A 16,778-nucleotide genomic window follows, 5' to 3' on the forward strand; every position below is an offset into this window, starting at 1 on the left:
AATAGATGCCCATTTCCCCCCTCCCCCCAAAAGTCTGAGTCTCCATCATGACCATCCCCCAGATGGTGCACATCTCACTCATTATGTATGTATATACCCGCCCCCCTCCCCCCTCCCACCTCCCCAATACCCTATTACTGTAGTACCTATGTGTCCACTTAGGTGCTACTCAGTTAATACCAGTTTGCTGGAGAATATATCTGGTGCTTGTTTTTCCATTCTTGGGATACTTCACTTAGTAGTATGAGTTCCAGCTCTAACCAGGAAAATATAAGATGTGCTATATCACCGTTGTTTCTTAGAGCTGAATAGTACTCCATGGTATACATATACCACATTTTATTAATCCATTCTTGGATTGATGGGCACTTGGGCTGTTTCCACAGCCTTGCAATTATGAATTGTGCTGCTATAAACATTCGAGTGCAGGTGTCTTTTTTGTAGAGTGTCACTGGATCATTTGGGTAGATGCCCAGCAATGGGATTGCTGGATCAAATGGTAGATTCACTTGTATCGCTTTAAGGTATCTCCATATTGCTTTCCACAGAGGTTGAACTAGTTTGCAGTCCCACTAACCCTTCCCTTTATAAACACATGCAGTCAAAGAAGCTAAATTCAGCAGGCTTGTTTCTATGGTTTTCCATTGCAGTATTAGTTAATTTTACCTGATAGTGAATATATAATGTGAATAGAAAAGTGATTAATTTTACTTGATATGAAATAGATAATGGAGTAATATAAAGTATCAAACCAACAGAGGCATCAGCAGGAAAGTGTCCTCTGGGATCATCTGCCAATGGCCTGCAACCTCTGCTCAGTCCAGACCATCTGAGGTCAGAATATGTGTTAAATGCCAAGCATTGACTAATATCATGGAGGTCTAATAGTAAGGTAGAATTAGAATGAACTGGAGGAGCATAAAACCTTTGAAATGTAACCTCTTCCCTATTTCTTCTTACCACTAGACATTTTATCTTCTGGTAGAATCATCCTCCAGCTCTGAATAGCCAATGGCATGATGCTTTTTGTTGTTGTTTTTATAATTTCTCTGAAAGTTAAGTGATTTGCCCAAGATCACTCCATGATAATAACTGTGATTTCTTGTTCTAAGCAATAGCAGTGAAACAAAACAAAGAAATAGAAAAATGACAAATGTTGATAGGAATATATATAATTCTGTTAACTTATGGATAACGTTTACAAATCAATTCTTTTCCAAGGACTTCTCCATCATTTTCATTTGGCCATCTCTCTGTGGGCCTTTAGACTCTGGCAAAGCATTCTACTTGGAATTTTAGCTCTGTGGACTTCTCTGGGCTTGATTCACATTTTAGATCCAAGTGCCAATGAAAAATTCTCTCCAGCCTAATTTTCAACAGCCTTAGAATCCAGTGACCCTTCACATAAGTCATCAGACTATTGGGGAGGGGAGGTGTTATCTGCATAGTCTGAAAAACTTATTAAATAGCATACCTAGAGGCAGGCCCCAGCATTTGCTGAAAGCTGGTATTCAGGAGCTCTGTTAGATTTATCACATAACCACTCAGCTCCAGCTCCAGACCCAAGAGACAGCAGTCAGGCCAAACATGAGAAAATTGATGTAAATCTTCAAAAGCTAAGTCTTCCTCAAACAGTATAGAATGTTTTGTGTTCAAAAATCAACATGGGCTTTAAAAAAATGTAGCAATTGAAAGAGAAATGGAGCCAAGTGCTAAGCATAAAGCCCTTTCCCATTAATATGATGACTTTCATGAAAAGTAAAGAGTATTTGCTTTAGATGTACACAAAAATAAAATAGTTTTTGCATGAAATAAGAGGAGACCAAGATTATAGGCCAGTGTTGGGAGCAGTAAATAACCTGCTGAGACACCAAGTAAATCTTAAAGAGGATAAGATGAAAGATCCCATTCAGAAGGCAGATGATATTCATACAGCTTGATAAAGATGAGAGCCAACCTACAAGCAACAGGTATTCTCCCCAGAAAAGAAGCAATAACAGAAATCTAGTAAAGAGAATTCTCAATTCAAGAAAAAGATCTCAAGTTGGAAATGGAAAAGGCCTATAATATTTGAGAAAAATAATGAGCAGAGACTAATTCCAAGGCAGAGACTAATTCCAAGGCATGATCTAATGAAAACTTACATTTTAAGAATTGAGAATATATCCTGCAATCATCCATTCATAACAAAAAAGACACCATATTTTCACTTCGACAATAAAATGATACCAAAAAACCTGCTTCTACCAAGATTTGAGAGAAAATGATCATGCCACAAGTATTATATGCTCAACCAAGCTGATAATTTCAGATTTCAAATATATATATAGAATTCCAGATGTACTGTCCAAGTATTTATTCTATTTAAAATGGTTTACCGGTATTTATCAGACTAAGAAGAACCAAACATAAGCAATTACTGAAGATGGGGAAGTTGTGGTAGCAAAGAACTAATAGCAAGAATTAAATACAAATATAGATAAATTATATTTAAAAATTTAATTTAACATTATACACTAATACTTAAATATCATGAATATCATCAAATACTGATTATATAAGGCATCATAAAAATATTGTATATATCTAACAGATAATGCAGAAAGATTATTTAGAAAAGAATATTACGTAGCAAACCCATGCATTGCTCACTATCAGAAACAAATTTATGTCCCCTAATGCTTTTATTATAGAAATAATAAAAGAAATTATTCTATTCTCCAATTTAGATCAAATGAATAAATGTTTGGAAAAAGGACAAAAGGCTGACCTGAGAAATATGAAAAGGAAGTAATAAAAGATAAATAGAAAAATAAATGCATTATAAGCCATTGGAAATAAAATTAATAGATTAACCCAAGATTGGGGAGAAAATTAACATAATAAGTGAATTTCTAAAAAATGTAACATAAAAGAAGAAATAAAGGGAATTAATGAAAATCCAAATGTGAAAGGAAAAGAAATGATGGGTATAAAGAAAAAAATTTAAATTATAAGCAAATACTAATAGAAAAATCTATCAAAAAAACAATTAAAGAATCTCATTTACGAATACAGAGAGAAAAAATGTCAAATAAATTGGTACTTCACAATATCCAGGGCATATATCAGTTAATATTAGAAAATCTCTATATAAAGTAAAATAGGAAAATAAATTATAATAAGAAAAAATAATTATATTGACATAAATGGAAAATCTGTTTTCAAGATTCAGGATCCATTCCTAATGATACTACTAAAAATGTGGAATAGAAGGGTATTTTCTCAACATCAAAAATCTTTATTCAGAACAAATAACATTATATATGCAATTTAGTACTATTGTTATTCCTAATAAAATAAGAACTAGAAGAGATATGTCCTCTATATCTTTTTTATGTAATATTTCTTGATGATCTGATTAAGAATGCATAAAACAAAATTAAAAAGCATGAATTATTATAATTGTTTTAATTTCTATTTTATTTATTTATTAATTTTCAATTGACAAATAATTGTGTATTTTTATGGGGTACAGTGTGATGTTTAAACCTATGAAAAAGCATAAATTTTTGAAAGGCAAAAATAAAATATATATAAACATCTGCATATGGTTGATTACATTGCTAGAAAACCCAAAGAATTAACTAAAAATAAAGAATTTAGCAAGGTGACAGGGAGAACAGGCCTTTCTAAATTTTAAAAATCTCCAAGATATGACTGCTTTAAATTTTCCCCTTTAAATAAATATGTTCCACAGCTATGGGGAAGCTACACTAAGTTGCTACTTAGAGACCCATACACAACATAGGAAACTGTATTATTTTCCTAGGGCTACTGTAACAAATTACTACAAACTTGGTAACTGAACACAACAGGAACTTATTCTCTCAGAGTTCTGGAGACTAGAAGTCTGAAATCAAGGTGTTAGGAGGACAATGCTCTCTCTGAACTCTCCAGAGAAGAATCCTCTCTTGCCCCTTCAAGCTTCCGGTGGTTGCCAGCAGTCCTTGGCATTCTTTGGGGAAAAGCTGTATCACTCCAATTGCTGCTTTCGTCTCCATGTGGCTTTCTTCCCTCTGTGTTGTATCTCACTGTCTCTCTTTATAAGGACACACAAGTCATTGGACCCATCCCAATCTAGTAATGACCTCGATGTGATTACATCTGCAAAGACCCTATTTCCAAATAAGGTCACATTCACAGGTTCCAGGTGGATAGACACTATTCAACCCAAGACAGAAAGTATCCCCAGCTTGATTCAGTTCCACCTGCTTACCCATATGTCAATCAAACCTCATGTTTTTGCATTTTGCTCCCAGTTTTTATCTAATCTTAACTCTCAGTATGGCCACCTGTGTTTGTCCTATTTACAATGCCTTGGACTGTGACCCCATATCTGACTGGAAGTCTCCACATTTGTTTATCAAGCTAGAAAAATATAACTTCAAGAAAGAGATGACCTTTTTTATTTTTTCGCCAATGAGTCTTAATCCTCACTTCGCATCAAAATTACATAGTGAGATTTTAAGAACACAATTGCCTGGGCTCTCATCCTGCCCTCTCAGACTCTGATTCACTCAGACAGGGGTGGGGCCCAAACACTTGAATCTAATGTGCATCCTGGTTGAAAGCTACTGCTTCATACTTTAACTGTATACCCAACACACAATGAACAGAATGATCATTTAGAAAGTGGTCATTGTAGGTTCACAACAGTAAAAGAGCATAAAATTAGTACATGTAATAGTATATAAAAGTATTAATACATGTAATTAGTATATGAAATCTATGTAAAATTATATACTATATTTTATATATGTATATTATATATATATTAGAAATTAGATTTAGGGCCCAAAATAGCTGATCGTTTATTCTAAATGAAAGTGAAATGTAACTAAGGTACCATATAATCATCCAAGTTTATAGTGAAGCGTGTATCAAATCATTGATCTGTGACAGGTGATGAGGTTGTTGATATTAATGAAAAGTGGTAACCAATGACAACTTCAGTCCTAGGAAAGGTGTTCTGAAATAAGATGGACTACAAGGAGATGCGTAAGGAAAAATATAGACATGCTAATATGGCTGATTAAGCAAATCTTTTATTTTCAGAATTTAAAAAATTAAATAATATTTATTGCCACTACATAGATAAATAGGAAAGAATCTTTTGCTCTCTAAGAACTCAACCTAGTGAAGAAACAGTCATGTAAAACAAAACAAAAATTAAAATTTAATGCATTTTGATGTTACATGAAATGTTACATGTTACATGAAAGTAACATGTAAGTATATATGACAATTGCATGCCTTCTGACCTAGAAATCCCATTTAAGGAATTCTAATGAAAGAGTTTTGTGTAAATATATTTGCACAAGAATGTTTATGTAGTAGAAGGAAAAGAGAAAAATAATAGAAAAAAAGAGAGAGAAAACATAAATATCCACTAATGGGGCAGTTTGAATAAATGATGAAACATTTGTTTACAGAAAGAATGAGGAATATACATGATATATTCTTCAAAAAAAGGCAAATGCAACATTAAGCATAGGGCATAACCTTATTTTGGTAAAAAGAAAGAAACTCTCTAAATGTTGTCAATTAATTAGTTTATTTATTTGTATTAGCATAGAGACAGAAGAGTTCAAAACAAGTTGCAAACATCTTGTATACTGGAGAAATCTGATTGGGGGAGTGCAAATGCATTTTTTTTGAGTGCACTTGTTTTACTTTTATGCTTTTTGACAATAGCATGTATTAATTTTATAATTTAAATATCTAATAAAATAAAATAAGAAAATGCTCTGTGATAGGTGACTCTTATTGAGGCAATAATATTTTATGCAATTATGATTTTCTATTTCATATTGATTGGAACTGTTGTATAGACAACAACAGAATCAAAAATTATTTTTATATGATTATCAGCTGAGATAATAAGTGACAGAAATATAAAACGCCACTTTCAAGAGAATTTGCATATGAAAAGAGATGAGAACTAGATTTGAAAACAGTTTGTTTACTTTATTTTGTAAACTGGCAATTTTTATCCAAGGTTGAGACCCTATAGGTCTCATTTTTCTTCCTTTCAAAATATAACATTTTGCCTGTCTTTTTTATCATAACTCAATCATTAAATTTAACATTGGTGTGACCAAAATGCATTGATGAGTCAAACACATGAGTGATGTATTAAAAATTCATCAGAAACTTGCACACACATTCTAGTAATCTACCTTTTTCCAAAAACTTTAGCCACTTCTTCAGCCCTGGGTACCAACAGTGGGCCAAAGAGGTCTTACTTGCCAGCGTTAGGCTAAGAAAGAAGCAGAGAAAACCTAAATAATTGTTTTTTAATACAGCTTATTAATCTTTTTAGAGATTATTTTCCCCCAAAGAGTGCTTAATTACATGTCAATTACTATCTAACTGATGTTCTTCGAGGTCTGGCTATTTTATTACAGAATTTCAGTAATAAATTACAAGTGTCCATTCTTTCCTCTACAGAATAGCTTTACATTTCACACAATTTTATAAACAAACTTATTTACAGTGTTAAATATGCAACAGCAACTTTTTATTAATGTGGGGGAAATATAATTTAATCAATATACATTATATCTCATATATTATCATAACAATCTTACTACCTTCAATGGAAATACATTCAATCTTATGAAATAGCTATGATCCTATTTTATAGCTAATTAAAACAATAGAAGGGAGAGAATTTCAGGGACTTTCATAAGAAAAATAATAAAGCTTGGTTGTAACACAACCAAGCACATTCCAATTTTCGGACCTTCACAGGTTGATTTTTGTTGTTGGTTGTTTATGTTGCTGCTGAGTATTCTCTATTGGATCAATTTCTTAAAATCAGAAGTCCATTAGAAGTTCTGAAATTCGAACTAGAATGTATTATTAAAAGACAATGTCCATTTTTTTCTTTACAGTAGCAATTTCTCTATTTTTAATAGCCAAATTATATTGCCTTCTGAAAAATTCCAGCCAGCAAGTAGGAAAGAATATTTTTAGGAAAGTAGGGAACTTGCATAAATATAGGTTTGGCCTCCAAGTTGAAGTTGAAACCAATTTCATGAATTTGACTTTTGTTCTACAAGGTTGTGAACTTACAGTAAAATCAAGGGCTAATTTGAAAGCGACATTGAGCCTATATATGAATGTTGGTGAAAACTATGCAAGGCTGGGTGGTTTATGCTGAAGTAAGTTGTGTTTGCAAGGTGAGATAAAAGCACTGCCTATTTTGGAACCCATTTAAACAGGTGTGCACTCATGAGGGCTAAGTCAAATTTAAAAAGTCTGCCCAAATTCGTTGTGGGGTGAGGCTGTCAGATTTCACACAGTTTTCACTGCCAATTGGAAGCATTTTTCTTAGTGGACCATAAAGCTGGCATTTTTCAGAGTTGAAGCTTACTCTTAAAAGAAATTTAACACTGGAACAAAAAGCCAAGTATCTATGTCCAAAACCAGCTCAAAGATTTAACTGTTTCATATATAGAATGAATTATATACATACACATACATGTGATAGAAAGATATAGTGATAGAGATATGTACTATATAGAGACATAAGTGAGATATATATGTATACACACATACATCACTGGTTAATTATATTTGAAGACAATAAAAGAAAAAAGGTTTATAGTGTTTTTTTCTAGTAATACTGAGGACCGGGGCAGGCTTTTTCAAGTACATTATCTTATGAATCATACAGCAATCTTATGAAATAGCTATGATCCTATTTTATAGCTAATTAATAAAAATAGAAAGGAGAGAATTTCAGGGACTTTCATAAGAAAAATAATAAAGCTTGGTTGTAACACAAGGTACCACAACTTCAGATTCTGTTTCTTCCAGCTTTTAATTTTTTATAAATATATGATTCTGCTCCTTAACTCAGAAGAATGGAACCTGGGCCAAGAAGATAAGTGTTTGATCCACTTTAAATAAGGTAGCATTTGGATGAAGCACAGAACAAAGTTTAAGGAACAAATAAATAGACAAGAAGAGAGTGCACATTAAAAATTCAATTAAAATATTACATAAAAGTTTAAAGTACAATAAAATGTGGTATACATATACCATGGAGTTCTACTCTGCCACAAAAAACAATGGTGATCTAGCACCTCTTGTATTTTCTATCCTGGATAGAGCTGGAGCCCATTCTACTAAGTGAAGTATCACAAGAATGGAAAAACAAGCACCACATGCACTCACCTTCAAATTGGTATTAACTGATCAACGCTTATGTGCACATACAGTAATAACATTCATCGGGTGTTGGGCAGATGGGAGGCCGAAGGAGGGGGTGGGTATATACACACCTAATGGGTGCAGTGCGCCCGGTCTGAGGGATGGACATGCTTGAAGCTGTGACTCGGGTGGGGTAAAGGCAATATACATAACCTAAATATTTGTACCCCTGTAATGTGCTGAAATAAACAAAAAATTTTAAAAAAATTTGAATTAATTAATTAATTAATACTCATTACTTGAATTCATTGTGATTGTGTGTTTGTCTTGCCACTAGACAAGTGAAAACGCACAATCACAGATAGGCTGACCTTTGTTTCTCCTGACTGAAGTGGCTTTCCCAGCCTGTGTTGTCAGAAGCCCTTAAATGCAAATATACTAGCTGCAGCCACCTGTGGCTAGGGATATAAGTCAGGGCAAGCAAAGAAGGGAAATCCTGGGAAGAAAGAGGGAAGAAGATACATGGACATTTTCTTTCCTGCATGATCCTTCCTTCTAGCTATTTGCTTTTAAGTTTATTTATTTTATTTTTTCTATTTCAGCATATTAGTGGGGTACAAAAAAGTCCAGTTTGAAAGAGATGGGCTAGACTGCTTTATAGAAAATTTGGTGATTTTCTAAAATTAATACATGGCTCTTCCAGATTGAAAAAAAGAAATAAAACAAATAGAATAACAGGATATTTCAAACAGAAATCAAGTTATATCGATTTTTTATTTCAATTAAATAAGCCAACCTCCTCCTATAAAGCAAAAGAAAAGCACATACAATGTTCCATTTTTTCACATGATGAATTTGCATTCCATTATGTCATCAAGTGTATATTATAAGCCATATACATTTTGCTGAAAAGTAATCTGCAGCTGAAAAAGGAAAAGCAGACTTTAAGTGGCTTAATAACATTTGCAGATATATTAATTATTTGATCAGTTAAAGTAAAACCTTTAAAATCCAACTTTTGTTAAAGTGTAAGAAAAATATAATAGATGCATTTTAACAAAATTCCCTGATAGATATAACTCCTAATATTTTACCAACCAAGAGTAAAAAATCTTTTAAACTACCTAGACTTGTAAATGCTCAATTCAGAGAAGGCATGCAAACACTTAGAAGGGAATGAGTGTTAAGGTGAGAAAGATTATGGTCACATTTTCCCCCCAATTCCCTTATAAAGGAACAGTATATTATTTATATTACAGTTTAATAAAAGCACATTCAATAAAATATATTAATTTTTAGAAAATATTATAAAATACAGAAAAATTATAATTATTATTGCCTGTTTGGGGTAATTACAGTTTTATAAATAAAATATGAGCTACTTACAAAAATGAGAAAAAAATAGAAAAATTAAAATAACTTATAAATAAACAGATTAGTTGAAGAATGAAAAAGACTAAAACTGTATTTATTCTCATGTTACTTAATATAATATTAAAGTCTGTAAGTTTCTTGGGAAAATGGATGTATAACCACTTAACTGAAGATGAAAGGGACTGTGGCTATTTGTCCAGGGACAGTGAAGATTCAGCTCGTGTCAGATAAGGAGGAAGAAATCAGCAGAACTATATTCAAATATTTGAGAAGCTACTTGTGCAAAAGAAATTAGGCATTTTCCATAGAGCTATAAGAGAGTGGAAATAAAACTTTAATGTACATAAGTGTTATGGTTAATTGTATGTGTTAATTTGAAGGGGCAAAGGGACATCTAATTAGCTGGTAAGGCATTATTTCTAGATGTGTTCAGTTGGGGCCATTTTCTGAATCATAGATAGCACCTGTTTTCTATGTCCTCACAGGATGGGATAAGAGAGGAGTCTCTCATGGCCTTTGTTATAAAGTCACTAATCCCATTCATAAGGGCTCTGCCCCAATGACTTCATTACCTCCCAGTGGCTCTACCTCCTAAAACTATCACCTTGGGGTGAGAATTACAGGCATATGGATTTGGGGGTGGGGGATATAAGCATTCAAGCCTCAGCAATAAGATTCCCCATGAAAATTGTTTAAAATTTTTATTTCTGAACTCCATGGCCAGACAATCCGATTCCAGGGGTAGAAATTGGCATTCTCTGTTTGCTGACAATATGATATTATATCTAGAAAGGCCTAAAGACTCCACTGAATGACTCCTTGAATTGATAAATAAATTCAGCAAAGTCTCAGGTTATAAAATCAAAGTACACAAATCAGTAGCATTTCTAGCATCTAATAACAGTCAAGCTGAGAGTCAAATCAAGGACTCAATGTCATTTACAATAACTACAAAGAAAAATAAAATCGCTAAGAATATACTTAATCAAGGAGGTGAAAGATCAATACAAGGAGAACTACAAACACTGATGAAAGAAATCATAGATGACATAAACAAATAGTAAAAATCCCTGCTCATGGATTGGTAGAATCAACTTTGTTAAAATGTCCATATTGCCCAAAGTCATTTATAGATATGATGCAATTCCCATCAAAATACCAATGTCATATTTCAAAGATCTAGAAAAAATAATTCTACTCTTTATTTGGAACCAAAAAAGAGCCTGAATAGCCAAAGAAATCATAAGCAAAAAGAACAAATCTGGACGCATCACATTACCTGACTTCAAATTATACTACAAGGCTATAGTAACCAAAATAGCATGATATTGGTATAAAAGTAGAGACATTGACCAATGGAACAGAATAGAAAACCCATAAATAAAACCATCTACCTACAACCAATTGATCTTTGATGAAGCAACAACATACACTGAGAAAAGGAAACCCTATTCAATTTACTCAGCCATGAAAAAGGAATAAAATACTGTCTTGTGTAGAAACCTGGATGGAACTGAAGATCATTATCTTAAGTGAAGTATCTCAGGAATGGAAAATGGCAAAACAAACTCCACAGGTACTCTCTAATAATTGAGAGTTAAATGATGGGCATGCACAGGCACAAAAAGATGTAAAGGGCATTGGAAACCAAGAAGGGGGAAGGGGGAAAGAGAGTGGAGGATAAAAACTTACTTATTGGATACAAGAACATTATCCTGATGATGGGTACACTAAAAGCTCAACTTAAGGATGATACAAGGTATCTATTTAACGAAAACATTTGTATCCCCCTAATATTTTGTAAGAAAAAGAAAAAAGAAAATTATAACTTCTAAAATAATTTTTAAAAAAGAAATGAACAGAAATTTTTCTAAAGAAGACAGAAGGATGGCCAACAAACATATGAAAAAATGCTCAACATCTCTAATCATCAGGGAAATGCAAATCAAAACCACAATGAGATATCACTTAACCCCAGTGAGAATGGCCTTTATCAAAAAATCTCCAAACAATAAATGGGGGCGTGGTTGCAGAGAGAGAGGAACACTCCTACACTGCTGGTGGGACTGCAAACTAGTTCAACCTCTGTGGAAAGCAATATGGAGATACCTTAAAGCGATACAAGTGAATCTACCATTTGATCCAGCAATCCCATTGCTGAGCATCTACCCAAATGATCCAATGACACTCTACAAAAAAGACACCTGCACTTGAATGTTTATAGCAGCACAATTCATAATTGCAAGGCTGTGGAAACAGCCCAAGTGCCCATCAATCCAAGAATGGATTAATAAAATGTGGCATATGTATACCATGGAGTACTATTCAGCTCTAAGAAACAATGGTGATATAGCACATCTTATATTTTCCTGGTTAGAGCTGGAACCCATACTACTAAGTGAAGTATCCCAAGAATGGAAAAACAAGCACCAGATATATTCTCCAGCAAACTGGTATTAACTGAGTAGCACCTAAGTGGACACATAGGTACTATAGTAATAGGGTATTGGGCAGGTGGGAGGGGGAGGGGGCGGGTATATACATACATAATGAGTGAGATGTGCACCATCTGGGGGATGGTCATGATGGAGACTCAGACTTTTGGGGGGAGGGGGGGAAATGGGCATTTATTGAAACCTTAAAATCTGTACCCCCATAATATGCCGAAATAAAAAAATAATAATAATAATTTTTAAAAAAGAAATGGCAGTTCCTTGCTTAGACATCGCTTAAAAAAATAAATAAATAAAAAAGAAATGGCAGAAATAATTGTGATGAATATGTTTGATAAATTATACTCTGGAAAACCAATGGGCAGAAGGTGTGAGATTACACCCATATGTGAAGAGCAAAACATTAGCCAATAGTCTACAGGGCATCTGCTCCCCATCAGAAATACATCCAAGCCAAAAAAAAGAAAAAAGAAAACACTTATATTTTCAGGATTAAAACCTTATTCATGTAGGTCACCTGTTTCCTTAATCAGAATTTTCAATATTCCCAGAAAATTGGGACCTACTAAAACATATGTCCTACGATTCATGTTAACCAAACTCTGAAGTTTTTAAAGTGCTTTTGAACCAGCCTTTGCTGGCTTGGAATCTATTGGCATTCACATTAGAATTCTCCCATGCTTTTATTACATAATTCTCAGTGAACTATTTTATGTTTGGTTTTTTTAAGTATCTTGGTGTTAAGGACATTACCTGAATTTCCTATTTTATTCATGTACTGAAAGAATATATAAATCACAGGTCTCCTTTCTCAGTCTACTTGAGCACTAACCCCAGAGACCTGTTCATATGATCAGGGACTAATTACTCTTGTCCCTAACCATTTTCCACAGACTACTTTTGGCCTCCATGGTGCTAATGATCCAATGGTCCCATTCTCAGTCTTCCTACTACTTGATCAGCAGCACCATTGATCATTCCTTCCTCCTTGATACCCTTTGTCCTCTGGCTTCTAGGACACCCATTGCCCTGATTTTACTACAACCTGAATGGTTCCTCTTGGTGTTCCTTCTCCTCTCCCTACCTTTTCACATTTCAATGCCCCAGTACTCAGTCTTCTAAACTTAACTGTTCTCCACATACACATCTCCTTCCTCATTGATCACTTGCAGATATCCATCAGCAAAAACCAAATGCTCAATTTTAAAAATATATTCAACATTCAGACACTTATCACCCTGTTCACTTCTATCTCCCTTGTCTCTCACTCAAACTATTGCAAAAGCCTCCTTACTGGTGTTCATGATTTTACCAGGGCTCCCCTACAGTCTATGCTGACAGAGCTCAGATCTCTACAGACAGAAATCATTTTCACATATATGTCAGATCAAAGCTGTACTTACCCCAAAGCCCAATATTTTACTATGGCCTAGAAGGCACCATATGATCTAGCATTCCGTAACTCCCCTGACCTTATATCCCACTGCCCTCTACCTTACTTGCTCCACTGCAGCTACACAGACCTCTTTACTGTGTGCTGTACCAAGCACACATGCCACAGAACATTTGGTTTTGCTGTTACTTCTGCCTGAAACGTTTTTCCAAGCAGATAGGCTCAGTGTCATCTTCTCAACAAGGCCTTTCTTGGCCACCCTAGTCATAAATGAAATCTCTCCTTCTCTATTTTTTCCATGTTGTTTATCGCAATCTATGCAAGCGTAATCCTTATAGTGTATTAATTATTTTCTTGCATATCTCCCCACACTGGAAAGCACATTTCATGAAAACAAGGATTTTTGCCTGTCGTTCACTACAGTATCTTCAGCATCTAGGAACTCAATAAATATTTGTTGAATAAAAGAATAAAGGAAAAACAAACTGAATGTTAAATACATAACTATCATGAATATTTCTGCATATAAATCCAAAACTTCTCAAAACAACTGTGTTAAATGATAGATTACTGCAGATCAATTAGTTTTCTGTGTTGTCATAAATGAGATTTAGAGACATAAAAGGATGAGACTCTATGACCTTTAGGATATTACTTTTAAAGTCATTTCCAGGGTTAAAATTTATCCCACTTATAAGCACACATCCCCACAAACAATTTTGGCAGAAATTACTAATTACCCACCCCTGATCCCCTCTACACATATACACCACATGTTATCTTCCCCTTCCTCTATAGCAGTAGATGTTTTCACTGAACATATGACCTCCTTGCTAAGCACCACAGTCCACAGTTCCTGACTCCTTTCGATTTTGATGTGCATCATCTGACTAGGGTCTTGAAAACAGGATGTGAGTGTGCATGTGTGTTTGTGTGTACATGTGTGTGTACACATTGCATCTAAGTAGTCCTTAAAAGAAATGGATTTCTTTTCCAACATATTTCTCTGTCTCATTTTTCACTGGTGTGATAAATCATCTTATCCTCAACCATTAGCTGGAGATAACACCTTAGGATAGCACACCCACAAGTGAGAGGACCCTGCCAACTCCATCAAGCCACCAAATCTGCTACTGTGGACTGTTACAGGAAGGAGAAATAGGATAAATAAAACTCTCTCCTATCTAATCCAATGTTTTTATTAGAGTAGTCCAGCCTGTGTTATAAATAATATATAGCATTTTCATAGATAAAATAATCCTTGAAACTCTAAAAGAAATAAAAATTCCAATGGTAAAATTATGGGAATAGTTCATGGATTTATTTAGAGGTGAAGGGTAGAAATCAATGTCAACTAGAATTAGGAACTTTAAAAATAAAAATATGAATTTATTAACTCTTTACTAAATATCAGTCACTTTGCTGGGATTGTATATGAATATGTCACTTAATCTTTACAATAACCTCTGAAGGTAGGTTTACTATATACATTTTACAGGTGAAGTTGATAGGGCTCAAGATGTTTAGATGTTTTTAAACTAAGCACTACAAGTTAAATGCTGGGGCTAACAGCCCCATAGAATGAGCATTTCTCAAAGTGTTCTTTCCCATTCTCTGCTTTTTGGATTAAAATACATGCCTCCCTCCAGAGGTCGTTGAGAATTTAAAAATAGAAGTAGTTGATTAAACACTTGACAAACACATCTCTGCTCTTCCTTCTCTAGAATGAGGTTCTGCAGAAGCCATGTGATTCGAAACCTTGAACAACAGATGGAATAACTATCAAGTTGAGGTCTAATCCCCAATTTGGCCTTAGATTTCCAGAGTAAGATATTTAACCTGTCTGGACCTTAACCTGTTGGTCTAGTTCCTGCTGTAAGATAACTCCAATAACTGAGTCTGCTTAAATGAGCTACAAAAGCATTGGCATTAAGTGGAATTTGGAAACCCCAGACAGAATCCTCATTCATTTCAGCAGTCTGGAGTCAAAAGCAAAATTTAAATCCAAAAAACACATACATGGTCGGGATTCAATAATTCCACAGATGTGGTTACAAAGTAGACTCAAAAGTTTAATGTCTCTTTTTCCTGGCTAGGAAGAAGGGAAGTCATTGGAAAAGTTTAACAAAAACAACAAAGAAACTAAACTTACAGTCCTGAGGCATTTATAATATGAATACATACATATGCATAAATATGCCTGTATAACCGAAGGAACCCCCTGCACCCACGTTTACTGCTATCACCCAGGATGCACTGAGGTCTGGCTGATGATAATCAGTGCACATTGTGCTCAGTTGCCTTCGGACCTGAGACAACTCAAGAACTGGGACGTTTATCTCTTGAATCTGGATGCCTTCCACTTTGGCAAGAACTCAACCTCAGTCACCTGAGAGTACTAATAAAGTGCATAAGACCTGACTTTTAAGATAGCTATACCTGCCAACACCTTGGTTTCACATCCAACTTAGAGTGGAGACTGTGGCCTTAACATTTGGCTATATAAGGAGCAAGAATACTTTTCTCGCTAAACTCCCCAATTCATCACTATGGCCCTTGTGTCAAAGCAAGCATTAATATTTTTCTTTCCAGATCATTATTAAGAAAAGTGTTGCACCTGGTTTTACCCCCTATCTGTGCACTCTCCTCTCCCTCCACCTTCCATAATCATTCACAAGGTTTTTGGTCTCCTCTGTTTGGTACTAAACCAAGAAAACATTTTGGAACAAGCTGAGCGAACAGCTGTGCAAGAATAGTGGACTTCCGTGATTTTCTTCCTCTTGCTGAAAATGATTAGATAATTTGCATCATCTTCCAAAACTGCTTTTAGTATTTATCCGAGGAGTTTGGAAAATGCAACTTACTGTTTCATCTCTATCCAGTACTGTGTTTCTATTCATTCCACATTTTCGTATCTTCGAAGAGCTCATGGTTCATATTAGATGCCTATCAGACAAAACTGTAGTAAATTATTTTCTGCCTAATTCATGATGTGAGCTGTTATATGTGTTTACAGCAATCAAAATTTGTTAGAAGGGGACATTACAAAGAGTCTCTGAAGAGTAATAAAGAGTGTAAGAAAGGCTTCCAGAGTTCATTTTCTATTTGTGGATTTTGTTTAATCTTGTTTCTTATATGCATGTTTGTAGGAAGTGAGAAACTGTTTCATGAGTACTGTTGTAAATACTAATGTTAAAGACGAAAAAAAAATTGTAGAGGATGTAGAAAATGGATCAAACCTTGAATGAATATTTTTTTGCATCTCTCAGCTTAATATTTTTAGGTTTCTTGATAAATTTAGTAGATGTGACCAGAAAGGATTCTTTCTAAAAATATACATATACACTTGGGGAAAA

This window comes from Microcebus murinus, chromosome 12, assembly GCF_040939455.1.
Source record: "Microcebus murinus isolate Inina chromosome 12, M.murinus_Inina_mat1.0, whole genome shotgun sequence".
Lineage (NCBI taxonomy): Eukaryota > Metazoa > Chordata > Mammalia > Primates > Cheirogaleidae > Microcebus > Microcebus murinus.